This window comes from Peromyscus maniculatus, chromosome 2 (assembly GCF_049852395.1).
Source record: "Peromyscus maniculatus bairdii isolate BWxNUB_F1_BW_parent chromosome 2, HU_Pman_BW_mat_3.1, whole genome shotgun sequence".
In the NCBI taxonomy this organism is placed as follows: Eukaryota; Metazoa; Chordata; class Mammalia; order Rodentia; family Cricetidae; genus Peromyscus; species Peromyscus maniculatus.
In genome coordinates, this window is record NC_134853.1 from 52,070,969 (window position 1) to 52,085,952 (window position 14,984).

General features: G+C 36.1%; 1 pseudogene; it reads right to left on the reverse strand.

The window, feature by feature from the left end:
• Positions 1 to 1,439: 1,439 nt before the first annotated feature.
• LOC102908874 (thioredoxin-dependent peroxide reductase, mitochondrial pseudogene) overlaps positions 1,440 to 14,984 on the reverse strand; it is a 55,495-nt pseudogene continuing 41,950 nt past the window's right edge.

Here is a 14,984-nt window from a genome sequence, read left to right on the forward strand (position 1 = left end):
CAATTTCCACAGCCCTCTGGTATTCTAGTCTCATATCCTTGTTTTCTTTTTTCATTGCACAAGATCCAGATTTTAGCAGTATATAAATCCTAGTAAATATTGAAAATTTCAGCAAAATAATTAGCACAGCTTAACATGTTGATGAGCTGAATGTTTTCCAACACGGATTTCCTGACTCTAAGAAGTGGCACCTGCAGCAGTCTTCACCTCTAACTCACTCTTCCAACATCAATAATCATTTATTTTCCTGTTCCATGATGATAATAAGTCTCTGAAACTGGTTACAGTTTTAGGAATCATGATAAGTTCTGTTCATAAAATATAGTTAATATGTGAAAAAAACATTAAAGAAAAACCTCTGATTCAAGGCCATGCTCATTAAAACCTTTTTCTTCTATTCCTTTTACTGTTCTAGACACAGTTTGATATATAGCCTAACACAATTGTGTTTTACATGACTTTGAACACAAACAATCCTCTTAGCATTCTCTTTTAAAAATATTTTAAGTCCTGGACTGAGTCTATCAGGTCGATCTCAGTCCTCGGGGGTGGCCTTGATCTGGAGGTGGTGGAAAAGGGGGGTGGGCTGGGGGGAAGGGGAGGGGGGCAGGAAGGGGGAGAAGAAGGAAATCTGTGGCTGTTATGTAGAACTGAATAGTATTGTAAAATAAAATTAAAAATAAATAAATAAATAAATATCTTGACAAAAATATTTTAAGTCAAAATTCAAATATTTTAATACTTATTTTAAGATTTATTTTTACTTCCAGAACTTGAGGAAAGACTATGATTATGGTGATTTTAAAAACATAATTCTTGGATTAGACATAGTCATTCAAGATTACACATCATCAGTATCTCAAAATACTCACGAGCACTGTCAGTGCATGAAAAACATAAGAAAAATAAGTATGAAAACTCTAAATGCCAGGGACTGGGACAATACATGATTACTGTGTTTTTAATAACATGATTCACATGTGTTTGTATCACATATACATTGAAACCTAACTTATACTGCTGATGATAAGGAGTTAATACTATGACCTTTGTTACTCTAAGTGGAAATATAGTTTAATACACAGAAATTCATGAGACAATTTCAGGACCTTAATGAGAAGCTACTTCAGGGTGGATTAAGGTTCAGAGAAGGCTCAAGAGAATGCTTACCATCTGAAGACATAATCTGAGAAATGGGGATCCAGGCATTCTTTGGGAAATGATTAGCTGTTAAAATGGATCCAGTTAGGATTACTCTGGAGGCAGCTAGCCACATTGAGAAATCCTGAGTCTGTATTATGAAACAATTCATTTGGAGTTGGGTTTAAAAGTTCAAGTATGATTCTTTTGCCATCTACAATAATACTCAGGGTGGTGAAACGTTTCCAACTGTAGATCTTGCAGGAGAAGCCACAGGTGAATGCTAGACATGAAATGATCTACTGACAGACTTTCTCAAAGTACTATTAGGAAGACACTAGACTTGGCTTTATTGTAGAGGGCTCCAATGTCCTGTTGGGTGGGCAGACTTCTCCATGGGTCTCTACAAACTTGAACCCTTCTCCAAGTGGAAGATTTCTTCCATGCTGTGGCCCAATGGTTTGTCGTTGACACTCAAATGCTTGATGACACCATTAAGGTCAATTATGAAGAAGTTCCTGAGTACCACAACAGCACCTTCCAATAGCAACCTGTCGTTGTAGGTTACTTCCTTAATTAAATACAACAACAGTGTAATGCTTATGTGGCTCAAATTGCCACTCTTCCTTGGTGTATTGATCCATGCAAGGTGGCTAAAGTGAAAACCCACCAAAACTGTAGCCACATCATAGTTCACATTGTGAAATTCATTGAGTTTATCACAGAAATCCACAACTTCCGTGGGACACACAAACATGACATCAAAAGAACAGAAGAAAAGCATCAGGAATTTCCCCTTAAAGTCATCAAGGTTTAGTTCTTTGGAATCACCACTGACAATGGACCCTTAAAACATGGCATATGCTGTGTGATACCAAGAACATGGAATGAGGAACTTGTACAAATGCTAAAGTTTTCTTTGGCAAAGACAGACTAGAGTATGTTTGTCAAGAGATTGGTCTAGAAGAAGTAAGTCTGACTATTGCAAAGGCAAAAATACTCTGAGACACAACACTCATATGCTGAGCAACCAGAGCTTGGAAGAATCTTTCCTCAAAGAGGCCATCTTCAGTATATTCAGAAGCTTCACTGGGCATAGATGATTACCAACTGCCCCTATTAATTAATTAATTTATGGAACAGGGTTTCTCTGTGTAACAGCTTTGGCCTTGGCTGTCCTGGAACCTACTTTGTAGACCAGGCTGGCCTATTCTAATTTTTAGTATTAATTTTATTTTAGCGCTTATTTTATTGGTATGATGACTTCTCTCATGCATGTCTTTGTACCATGTGCATGCCTGGTGCCTGAGGAGGTCAGAAAGGAACATCAGATCCATTGGGACTGGAGTTAAAGATCATTGTGAGTGGCTATGTAGGTGCTGGGAATTGGTTCTAGTTCCTTAGCATAAACAAGTGCTTTTAAACACTGGGCCATCTCCCAAGCTCCAGAATTTTCATTTTTAAGATGAAATGTTACTTGGAACGAGAAATGGCTCTGAAATCAGAATCCATATCAGGTGGCTCACAGCCATCTACAACTCCAGGAGATTCTCCATCCTCTTTTGGCCTCTGCAGTAACATGTACTCATATACTCACTGTTGTAAAATATTAGTTTAAAATGGGTCACATTCATTTGAGCTGTGGAATATTTGTTTAGTGATGGAAAGATGTGTTGCATCCTTTTATGATGCATTTGTTTAATTCTGTAAAGCTGTGTCACTTTGTCTGCCTAAAATACATGATTGGTCTAATAAAAAGCTGAACAGTCAATAGCTAAGCAGGAGAGAGAAATAGGCAGGGTTGTCAGGCAGAGAGAATAAATAAGAGCAGAAATCTAGGCTTGAGAGAACAACAAGGAGGGACGAATGAGAAAAGGAGGAGAGGAGGACACCAGGGGCAGCCACCCAGCCACATAAGTAGCCATAGAGTAAGAAGGAAGGAAAGCTATATAGAATAAAGAAGGGTACAAAGCCCAGAGGCAAAATGTATTTAAAGAAAAATGGGATGATTTAAGTTAGAAAAGCTGGCAAGAAACAAGTCAAGCTAAGACCATGAATTCAAAAGTAAGAATAAGTCTCCATGCATTTACTTGGGAGCTGGGTGGTGGGCTTCCAAAGAGTTAAAAAAAACTACAACCCACCCACCCTTTTTCCCCAAGATACACATAATTAAAAATTATAGTAGATCTACACAAAAATTTTCAAAAGAAAACATTACTACATAATTCCATTTCTTAGTTACTTGTTTTGGTTTGTAGTTTTCCTAGAAGAGTATAGGTCTGTAAGACTTAGTAAATGTACTCCACAGATCTCACCATGCTTGACAAAATTTCTCTAAATTGTGGGCCTTAAAGATCAGGCATATGAAAGTAGAGAAATGATGAAATTTCCCATCTATTGGATTGTTTGCTTTGATGTCTGTTGTAGTCTATGGATTCAATTTATCTTACTTTATTTCTAGACATGTTTTTGACAAGTCTTTGACAAGAGTTAAGATAGGTCATATTTTATCTTATTGAGCTGTAAAGACACTAAATCCCTTTCAGGTGATTTTAAGCATGTTTTATATTATTCATAATCACATTTCTTTTATCAATAGTCAAACCATCATTGTCTCACCCCATGATTGTTGAAATGTGTTCCATAATTATTACAATCCCCAGTGGTCATTCAAATCCTTCTCAAGCAGCAATTTATTTACATGAAATCTTCTATTAGGTTGTAAGGTAATGATCACTCACAATTTATTACTTACTACATCTTATATCTTTATTTAAGTATAAGTATCCTCAAAATTGCTATAAGAAGCCTAAAGCTATAGTAGGAACAATTTTTTTTTGGTAGGAATCAACATTAAAATTGCATACCTTTTGTTTGGTGATGGTGGCACATGCCTTTAATCCCAGCACTTCAGAGGCAGAGGCAGGTGGATCTCTGTGAGTTCAAGGACAGCCTGGTCTATAAGGCATTCCAGGACAGCCAGAACTATTACACAGAGAAACCCTGTCTAGAAAATAAAGAGTTGTAAAAAGGTATAGATATTGACAAGAGTTGTAAAAAAAATAATATTTTTAAATAATATTCATTGAGAAATCCAATAATATGATATGTTTATGTAAAGCTACTTGGAAACCCTGTTTATAGAAGCGCTTAACATAGCTTGGTTAAGAAGGACCCATTCCATCTGTGCATGACCTGTTTGTACAACAATGTCATATTAACAAAGCAATTACATTGGCCTGGACGATTCACAGAACAAATTAAGGCATTGAATAAAGTGTTATTGTAGTCATTACCCTTCATTGTGAGCATTTTCATGGCATTATGTAAGCACTATATACAACATAAAGTTAATAGGGAAATAGCATTAACCATGCTGCGACTTGGTCACTATTTATGCAGACAGGTTTCCTTTGGTGCTATGAGAAGCCAAATGAGCATACAATTTTATTGAAACCTTTGCTACAGAGTAATAATTTCCTCATACTGTGTTTAGGATTGTTGCCCAATCCCCTGGGTCACTAATTTAAAATGATTGCATTTGTGAGTATGTTCCAACTCCTATCTGTATAGTTCTTTTAAAATGCATGGATTTTATGGGAGTTACAATCTTGATCATAATTATGTAAACAGATTATTTTAATTAAAACACATTTCAATCACACACACACACACACACACACACACACCACTTGATGGTACTAAGAATAGTTTGACAGAAGTATTGCAAAATCAATTTTATTAATTTAAATATACCCACATATGAGGTTTTCTGAGCCCTGTTTAAAATATCTAACATCAGTAATAACTGTGTTGAGATTTCAAAATATTAGACACAAATATTGTTTCATAGAGTTTGCAAAAGATGTTAATATTCATCTTACCACATAGAGCAATCATTTTTCTTATTTTTATTTCAATTGTTCATACTTTAGTTTTTAGCTTCCTGGATTTCATAATATTACTTATAATATAGGTGAATCAGCAATATTTAAAAAATAAGCAAATAGACAAATAACACACCTTCTTCCTTTGAAGAATGGAAGCAGAAAACTGAACAATAAAAGGTAAAAATGAAGGTTTGAAGTATTTTTTTTTTTTGGTTTTTCAAGACAGGGTTTCTCTGTGTAGCTTTGCGCCTTTCCTGGAGCTCACTTGGTAGCCCAGGCTGGCCTCGAACTCACAGAGATCCACCTGGCTCTGCCTCCCGAGTGCTGGGATTAAAGGCGTGCACCACCACCGCCTGGCAAGGTTTGAGTTTTTGAAAGCTATTTTCAGAAAAGCCAAAAGATGCAGAGTTAAAGTGAATAAAGGTTTGAAGGAGAATAAAGTTACCAGATGAAAAAGCTTGTGCAGAGATTTAGTACTCATTTCAAATAACTAAAATAATTATTTATATGCACAAAATAATTATTTTTAATGTGTATCTAAACAATATAATAGCAATTCATTCATATTATGTAATTGTTTTAGTATTTTTATTGTTGCTTTTATCATTGTTGTTGGTTCAGTCTGATATTTAATTTCACAGAAAAATATTATCGTTCATTGAGAGGCAGGTGTCTGTGAGCTATTAACTTGTGTTTAACCAAATAATAGAAAACTGATATTAATTTTCTTTTTTATCCTAAAATTTTCTTCAATTAATATATGATGGTTTTCCTTTCACACTCTGTGCACCAAAGGAACTACATAAGGAAAACAATGAAAGACATCCAATTAGGAATGGAAGGGAGTGATTCAAATTGTTTCTGTCTACAGATGACAAGACCCTAAAGACTTAATAGTTGACTGTTATGATTAAAGGATAAAGCTAATAAAGTTTCAGAGTTTAAAATCAACACAAAAATTCAGCAAGATTTTTATATATGAAAAACTAAATTGCTGAAAATAAAATAAGAAAGCAATACAACTATCAACAGTTACCAAAAGGAAAATACATTGAAATAATTTCAACTGATGGAATATTGAATTATCTGTACTGGCCAATCAGCATTTTATTTATACAGAGCGATATCCACAGCAATAACTCCCATAATCTCTTATTTAAATTCATAGTCACCAAGAAGTGCACTATTAGGAGGTATAGCCTTGTTGGAGGAGTAGGTGTGGCCTTGCAGGAGGAAGTTTGTCACTGGGGATAAGCTTTGAGGTTTCAAATGTTCAAGCCAGGCCCAGTATCTTTCTCTCTTTCTATTTCCTGCAGATGATGTAGACTTAGAACTCAACTGAGCCCCTTCTCCAGCACCATGTCTACCTGCGAGTAGTCATAGAATGAAATAGTGTAGAAGCCCCAGAAAGAAAATTTTGCATTAGCAGCTTTCTTGTTAGAATGTTCAATATTCTCCATTAGCTTCTGTGCTTCACCACTTGGTCTCTAACTAGTGACAGTGCTTGTGAAGGTGGAAGAACATTTGGGATATCTAGCCTAATTGGAAGACATTGATTACTGGCTTGGAGATGGAAAACTCATGAGGTTTTATGGTTGGTATTCACTTCTTGTTCACTCTGCTTCTTGAGTATGAATGCAATAGGATCAGCTATTTCCTGTTCCTGCTACCATGCCTTCCCCATTCTCTTGAACTGTATCTTATTGTACTATAAAACACACACACACACACACACACACACACACACACACACACACACACACACACACCTGTCTTCTTCTCTTCAGTTGCCCCTTAACAAATACCTCCTCAAAGCAACAAGAGAAGCAAAGGATATCAAATTTTGATACTAATAACTGGGTCTACATTTGTGATAAACCTGACGATGTAGTTTCAGATTTGGTTAATTCTATTTCCTGAGGAATTTAGAAGAATTTGGAATTTTTGAAGTAGAAAAGCCACAGAATGTTAGCAAATTAAATAGAGCTATACTCATGGGAGGTTAGATGATTATAAAGCTGAGGAGAAAAAAGGACAATGGAGGCCAAGCCCATTAGATCTCAGTAGAGGAAAAAGCAATGTATCAGAAGCTATGTTGGTGGCTATTCATATAACATCCAGGAAAAGAATCCACTTCATTCTTCCCCTGTCCTGAGAACTTCAGTAAGAACATTTAAAAGTAATAGACTGTTGTGTGTGGTGGGTGAAATTACAAGACAGGAAAGCATTCTGTTTGTGACATGGTGAGTGCTCACCACTCATCTGTACAGTGAAAAGCACAAGTATGTCAAAAAGGTATAAGATAATGCAATTTGGTAAAGCAAAAGCATAAGCAAGTTGGATGCTGCAGATCAGGTGGCTGCTAAAGAACATCAGACTTGTTAAACACAAACCCACTGTGCACTGGGACAATAAGAAAGGTAACTTTAATCCAAGTAACTATCAAAGGCTCCTACTTGTGAAAATGTAAATTTATTTCAAAAGATGGAGCCAGAACCAATAGTTCAACTAAAGAATTTCTTTGCTCAAAAATCAAATGCTCTACAGTGTAACTTTGCAGACTCATCTGGTAGGGATAGCAAGTGCGAGATAGCTGTGGTATGAAGAGACCAAACTTCACCTCAAATGACAACAGAGCTTTTCTAGAATCATCCATATTTTACTGATTTTGCAGACATGAAAGATAAAAGGTTGAAGGTGTTCCTAAGGCTTTCTACAAGGCTTTAAAGAGCTTCCAAGGCCACCAATGTTTAGCAAGATCAAAGTCTCTTCAAGGAGGCCCTGAGATGTCATCTTAGAAAGCTGTAAAAGTGAAGGCCAAGTTGCAGTCAAGCCTTGGGTGCAGTTAGAGATGTGGGAAACATGGGGCTTTGTATTAGTGACAGTTCTTTAGTGAAACAGAACTGATAGAATGAATGTATGTGTGCATATACATATATATGTGTATATTTTATATATGTGACACACACACACACACATATATATATATATATATATATATATATATATATATATATATATATATATATATAATAGTGGATTATAGGTTATGGTCTGACTATTTCAACAATGACTGTTTCCTGATGAAAGGTCCAAGATAAAATAACGGTTCAGTCTACAAAGCTGGATGTCTCATGGATGTCCCAGCTGGTCCTTAGTATACTCTGGGATCGCAAAGAAGGAGGCCCTAATGCCAGTAGGAGTGACCTTATCAGGTAGAGTGAGAACAAGCAGGCAAAGAGCAAGCGCCTGCCTCTTCTGCATCATTTATACAGGCTGCCATCAGAGAGTGTGGCCCAGATTTAAAGTGGATATGCCCATCTCAAAAAAATCCAGATTTAGGGTGGGTTTTTTTTCACTTCAAGTGATCCAAACAAGAAAATCCTTTACAGCTGTACTCAATGTTTTGGGTTTTGGTTAATTCCATATCTAGTAACATTAAAAACTGAGAATAGTCACCACAGCTCTCCATTGACAAAAGCTGCAGGGATGGAGTGGAGCCAAGTTAAGAAAGAGACTGTTATAGGATGCAGAGCTGGAGGAGTCAGCTCCCCAAGTTTGAAATCCGTGTGAGTTGATCATGTGCCACAGATGCTGAACAAGGAGCTGGAGGAGTTGGTATTTGCCTTGCTGTGCTTTGTTCTTGCTTTGGGCCAATACTTCCTGTGATTTCTCTGTTCTACTCTTAATGGAATGGAGATGTTTACCCTGTACCATTATGTATCATTATTTATTGGAATGATGTAGATTGTTTTTTGATAGGGGCTCACATAATAGATTGTTGACTTTGGACCGTTGTTGAGACGGATAAATATTGTGACAGTTTTTAAAGTTTGAATAGACGTGTTATGCACCATGACAGCCACTAACCTATGGGGGGGGATGGGGTCAGGATTCCAGTTTGAATATAAAATGTTCTCATGGGCTCATATTTTTTGAGCACTTTCTCTTTAGCTGTGGTGCAGTGTGAAAATGTTGTGGAATCTTTAGGGGGTGGAGCCTTGGGAGGAAGTCAGTCACTGGGAGTGGGCCATGAGGTTTTATTTATACCTCAGTATGGCTTGGGTGAGAAATTGTTTCTTAGGCTCACCTATTTAAACTCAGTGGGTGGCACTGTTTGTGAAGGTTATGGAATTTTTAAGACATGAAGATTTGTTGGTAAGTATATTGCTGGGACAGGAATTGGGTGTTTATAGCTTTGTCCCACGTAGAATTTGCTCACTCTACTTCCTGCATAGAGATAAACATATAATTTCTCAGACTGATAATCAAGTCATCTGCTTCTATGACTCATTAATATTTTTCTTTGTAAATTAAATATGTATTAATATTAAGAACAATAGAAATGCATAAACATGAAAATGAAGTGATGTTTATATGTAACTGCAATAGTAAAATTAATAACAAAAATAGTTATTGCCAGGTTTCTCAAATATTATATTCCTTGGTTATATCCTTGGGTTTAAGATATAATGAGGGCTTACAATAAATGTAACAAAGTAATTAGTCATTTAAAATAATTCACATAATATCATCAAATATTAGAATGAATGTGTGTTCAAATGTTTACTAGTCTGTATTACTTAGGTTTTATGAAGAACAGAAGTGATAAATGTATGAATTTATTAGAGTGGCTTACATGCTGTGGTCCAGCTAGTCCAATAATGGCTGTCTCCAAGAATCTAGTAACTATTTAGTCTATAAGGCTAAATATCTCAGCATCCCCAATCTGGTGCTGGAGTTCTTGGGGGATTCTTAGTCTTCAGTCTATGCTGGAATCACAAAGAAGTCGATTCTAATATCAGAAAAGCAGTGTTTTAGCCACAGAGTAGAGGGACTTGTTAGTGAGAGTGAGGACAGGTAGACAAAAGCAAAAGCTTCCTTCTCCTGTGTCCTTCCATGTGGGCTGCCACTAGAAGATGTGGCCCAGATTCTGGGTGGCCCATCTCAAATGATCCAATTAAGAAAATTTCTTACAGGTGTGTCAACAGATTTTTGTTGATTATAGGTGTATTCAAGTTTACAGCCAAGATGAATCACTATGTCAGTCCAAAAGCAAATGTTAAAGAGACAAATATGGACTATAGCAGATTTTAAATCTTCTAAATGTATTTTCACATTATTAGCACTAATATTTTCATAAGAAGCCAAAGAAAATAGTTTCTAATATCAAAATCTAGATGTATAAATAATTTAATTACATCATTGGAAATCTTTCTTCCATGTTTGAAGGCAAGGGACAATAGGTCACGGAATGAAGAGGAAAACCACTGACAAAAAAGAGCTAGTATAGTAAGATTAAGTAATCCTGTATTAGAGAATTGTGGATGTTAGTTATAATCATAAAGAACAAACACTTTGGACTTACCAGTGTCCATAAATATTTTTTGAGAAGATCCCTTTTATTCAACGTACTCCTTTGTTCTTCTGTGAATTATTTAGCATTATTAGTGGCACCTTTAAACAAATTGAAAGGTACATGTCAGGTAAAACATGACAAACCTGTTAATGTTCTGCCAAGGGAATGTAGAAGCTAAAGACAGCTACAAACTGTAGTTGGTTTCCTTAGGAGAGAACAAATAAGCTAACTCTAAAGCTGAGAGCTCCAACCCCACAGTGGCCTTGAATATCAAAGATTGTCAGTCACTCATATAAATAATTCTTCAGGGGTTATAAGAAGATAATTTTACATCAACATATGTTAAATCTGTCTTCATCTGTAAATTTTGGGTGGAGCAGTAAGAAATCTGTTAACCTTGTCATTTGACATTTTATTTTCTAAGCCAATAAAGGATTCGAGATTCTCCACAAATAAGGCTGTTTGAATACTTTTTCTACATTGTAATTGTGAATCCTTAAATGCAGCTCATCTTGAGCATCATCTTGTTATTCCAAAAAATAAGGATGGCATTAGAATTTCCTTCACTGGAGTCCTAGGAGGGTTAAAGTTAGGTAATGTACACAGAGATCTTAGACCTGTGCCTGGTAGTTGTAACTCATACTCAGTAAGATTGATGTCGTTGATTCTCTTAGAGCAGTGATTTATCCACCCATGGGTCATGACTCCTTTGGGATTTGAACAACCCTTTCATAGGAGTCACATATCATGTATATCAGATGTTTACATTATGATTCATAGCAGTAGCAAAATTACAGTTATGAAGTAGCAATGAAATAATTTTACAGTTGGGGGTCACCACAACATGAGGAACTGTATTAAATGGTTGCAGCATTAGGAAGGTTGAGAACCACTGTCGCAGAACTAATAATCAAATTAGTCACTAACAAGTTATATTTTCAGGTATTTTTAAGTAATATAAGATAATAAATTAAAATATGATTGAGTGAAAGTAATAAGGTTTCAAAGAATACCTTTTATGTTTATGCTAAGAGGCTGTTCTGCCCTAATATATATCAAAGATCCAGATTTTGAGGTTGTTATTTATAAGTAATGATGACCTATTCCCAATTATATTCCCTTTTTAAAAACATGTGATTCTTTAATTAAAAGTTTTATTTATATATTATGAAAAAATTATATCATTGTATTTTTAGGCAGTATATTATTGTCACAGAATATTTCAGTTGTGTAAAGTAAATGTCCTCCAGTGTATATGATATACTGGGAAACTCTGTGACCAGAAGGAAAGAACGTGGGATTACTCCCCTAGTAATGGCAGTCTACTAACAGTCTGTCTACCAAGCTCAGGTTATTGGGAGGCTGTGAGGATGAGTTGGAATACTCATTCAAATTCATCTTTTTGAAGGCATTTATCAAAAATGGAGACTAAGTATACAAGTTGATTATTTGTTCTCAGGCCTCATTATTCATTACATGATTGACTGTCCTTTGTAAAGGTACACTAGGGAATCTCTGAGCTAATTACCTGGCATGGTCAAAGGCATGAACATCTGGGAAAAACAGAAAACCAAGCTTCAGAGAAAGAGAATATAAGAGCTTTATCTGTTTCGGATGGGAGAGGCCTGAGGCTGGGAGTCTGTTAAGCAGATGTTGACTTTGGTATTTCCTAGGGCCCCCGGGCCCTCCCCTTTCTCCTGTTGGTCCTGTTAGACATTGATCTCCATGTCTGCTTACCATTTCTTCCCACAATGTCTTCTGGGATAAGACACTGCTATTACAAGGAGACCATTTTCAATTCCCTTGTCTATCTATGTCCCTTAATTTTGAGACACATGAAAAAAAATGGGTTCTTACCTTTTTCTTCCATGGTTTATACTCATCATTCTCTTTTCTTCCTCTCTTATTATTGTCTTTTCTGTATATGTTTTTGTTTCCTTCTTTCCTTTCTACTCTCCTACCTTTAAGATGTTTTTCTTTTAGTTATTATGTCATATGCTCCTCTAGTCAGTGTGTCTTCTCTCACTGCCATTTATGTATTTATTGACTATCATGACACCAAGGTGTGTGTGTATACTTGCTTTTTTAACTCTTCCTTATTTAGAATCCTTTTCACATGCTGATAATTTCACACACACACACACACACACACACACACACACACACACACACACACAAACACACACACACACAAACACACACACACACACACACACACACACACACACACACATATATATATATATATAAAATGCATTTTGGTTGTATCCAATTCAAATTTTCCCTCCTGCTCCAATGGTCCCACTCCCAATACCTCCCCTCCCAGCTTCATCTACTTTTTTCCCATTTTATTAGTTCTTTGGGCATCTCATATGATAATATTTTGACCATATTCATCCCCCATAAATTTCTCCCATATCCTTCTATCTTCCTTACCCACCTAACTTTGTGTTTTTTATAAACAAATAAATAATCCCCAAAACAAAAATTATCAAGTGCTTTTGTTGTTTGTGTTGCCTGCATATGCTTGGATGTGTGGCTTTTAGTGAAGTGTGGTCAATCTATCAGGAGCTATACTTTTAAGAATATTAACTCTCCCTTTCCCAGCAGCTATCAACTGTCAATGGCCCCTTAGCTAGTGGTGGAAGTTCATGCCCATATTCCCTCTACTTGCTGGGATTTTTTTCTGGCTTGAGTTTTCTCAGATCTATTGCAGTGTGTTTCAAATGGAATGAGTTCTTATTTATCACCTACCTACTATGTCCTGAAAACACACTTTCCTTGTAGTCATTACTGCCTCTTACTCTTGAAAGCTTTTTGTCTGTTTTTCTTCAATGGCCCTGTGCCTCATGAGAAGAGGGTGTGATAAAGATATCCCTAGCACCAAGAATTCAATAGTTTCTCATTTTCTGAACATTGACTAATTGTGGATCTCCATCAATTGTCATATTTTGCAAACAGAAGTTTCTCTGATGATGGTCGAGATATTCACAAATCTATGAGTGTAAATCAAGTCATTAGGAGTTAGTTTAAAAGCTATACCCATTTAGGAAAGAAATAGTGGTAGATTTGCTCCAAGAACGTATGATCTGTATAGCTAGCTACATGTTCTTGGCCCTGATAATGGTGCCAGGTGTGACTTTGAATCATGCCTCAAAACCAAGCATTAATGGTTTGGTTACTCCCATGATGGTCCATGCCAACAGTGGACACATTTTGCTAAGCAGTTGTTATTGTATCTCCCAGTGTTCAGACCTGGGTGACACGGGAGATGACTTTTCTCATTTGATAATATGCATAGCACCTTGTAGCATCATGAAAACTAGCCAGAATGGATGACACTTCCAGGTGATTACCAACTTGAATTTTCCATGTTCTAGTGGGATATTAATGCCAAGTTACAGAGGACAACTTACAGCACTGGAAATTCCACATATTCATGGGGATCTAGGAGACTTTACTGGTTAGTAACTTCAAATGATAAACCATTCCTGGCACTGGCAATTTTATGTTAGTCTGTGGTGCTTTGTAGGGGTGTTGTCACCCAGCTATATGTTAGCTCTATTTAAACTCTTGCTATGTTTTTGTATATGTATATTTTATGAAGTTTCTACAGTAGTAGGTTCTCACATGACTCATTTGACATGTCATAGTGTCAATTCTCTTGGCCAGTCTTTTCTCATCTACCCTTCCCATCCACCCTTTATTCCACTTAACCTTTTTCTGTTCCATTATTTTTTTTAAAACAAGTTCTTCTCTTGTTAGCTGCTGTTACCCCTGAATTTCCTTATTTAGCCAGTGTTGCTTCTCAGCACATTTTGACCATGCTCTAGTTCCTGAGATAATTCAGATTTCATTAATGAGTGCAGTTTTCTCATACTACGGTGTTTTTAGAACTCTTTTGTCCTTCCATTTCTTCATGGTTTGCCTCCTCTTGTCCTTTCCTCTTTGTTATTTTGTTTTTGTATGTGTAATTATTGTAAGCAATGATGTGCTGCAAATTTTCTTTAAATTGGTAGCTTACATCAATAATGTACTGGAAAAATGATATGTTTTTAGCAAGTGCAAGATACTAATACTCTGAGCCCTTCTAGTGTTTACTACCTCTCTCATCTTTTATGTATTCCTTCTACTTTGTAAGATATTACTTTTTAGAATTAATGTGTAGTTTTTCCATTGACTATTTTTTCTGTTTTTCTAGGTTAGCAGCTAACAGGTGATGTGGTTTCCTCTGTCTATGAGCCTTGAGAACAGGTAGAATATTTGAACTTCATCCATTTCACTCCCAGCAGGTTTTGATGCTCTACATTTTCTCACTTTAAATACTGAAGATATATTTATGGATATAGTGACAGGATGTGTGGTCCAAAAACAGTTATATAGACCAATAGAAGAGAAAGGATCCAAATGTAAACCCAGGAAGCTACAGCCATCTGATTCTTGACAAAAGTGAAAAAAAGCACACACTGAAGAACAGCATCTTTCAAAGTGGAGCTGGGCAATTGGGCATCTACTTACAGAAGATTTAAACTAGATTTCTATTTTTACCTTTTACAGAAAATCAACTGAAATTCAAATATCTTAATGGTAAGATG